Source organism: Pundamilia nyererei, unplaced genomic scaffold (assembly GCF_000239375.1).
Source record: "Pundamilia nyererei isolate P.nyererei 1_Seehausen unplaced genomic scaffold, PunNye1.0 scaffold00009, whole genome shotgun sequence".
Classification (NCBI taxonomy): Eukaryota; Metazoa; Chordata; class Actinopteri; order Cichliformes; family Cichlidae; genus Pundamilia; species Pundamilia nyererei.
Genome location: NW_005187410.1, coordinates 6,828,800 through 6,829,377, shown reverse-complemented (window position 1 = coordinate 6,829,377; position 578 = coordinate 6,828,800).

Below are 578 nucleotides of genomic sequence, written 5' to 3'. Positions count from 1 at the left end.
CCCGCCTTCACACAAAGGCTATTAGCAGAAGCTTTAAAGAGCTTCGCCCGAGCCAATTGCGATTGGCTGCTGCGGCTGTCACTCAAACAGCCAGTTTTCTTCCATTTGCAGTAAGCTAGGTTGTTCGCTCACGATTCCAGTGTACCAGTATTTGCTTCACTTGCTGCAAACACAAGTGAAACACGATATAGCCAGTGTGTCGTATCCATTAACGGAATACACACTGTTTCATGTGGCGACTGTTCAATATTTCCCTCCCCAGAATAAGTTGCAGCTACAACAGATTTACTCACATTTCAAAACGTTAGCCACATTTCATCACCTCAGTGTCTGTTACAAATATTGTATCCGCATATTAATTTTGTAAACGTTCGGGTTACATTTCCAGACTTTAATAAAATGTAAAAATTAAATAACAATAAAATACATCAACCAGGCCCATGTCCAAAACATGTTTATTACTAAATTTTGATGACAACATCAACAATGACAAGGGCAACAGAAAAAGGCGGCTATTTCCTTAAAAATGTAAATCATAATCATGGAAAGGTGATGAAATAATGTAGATTTTAGGGGGG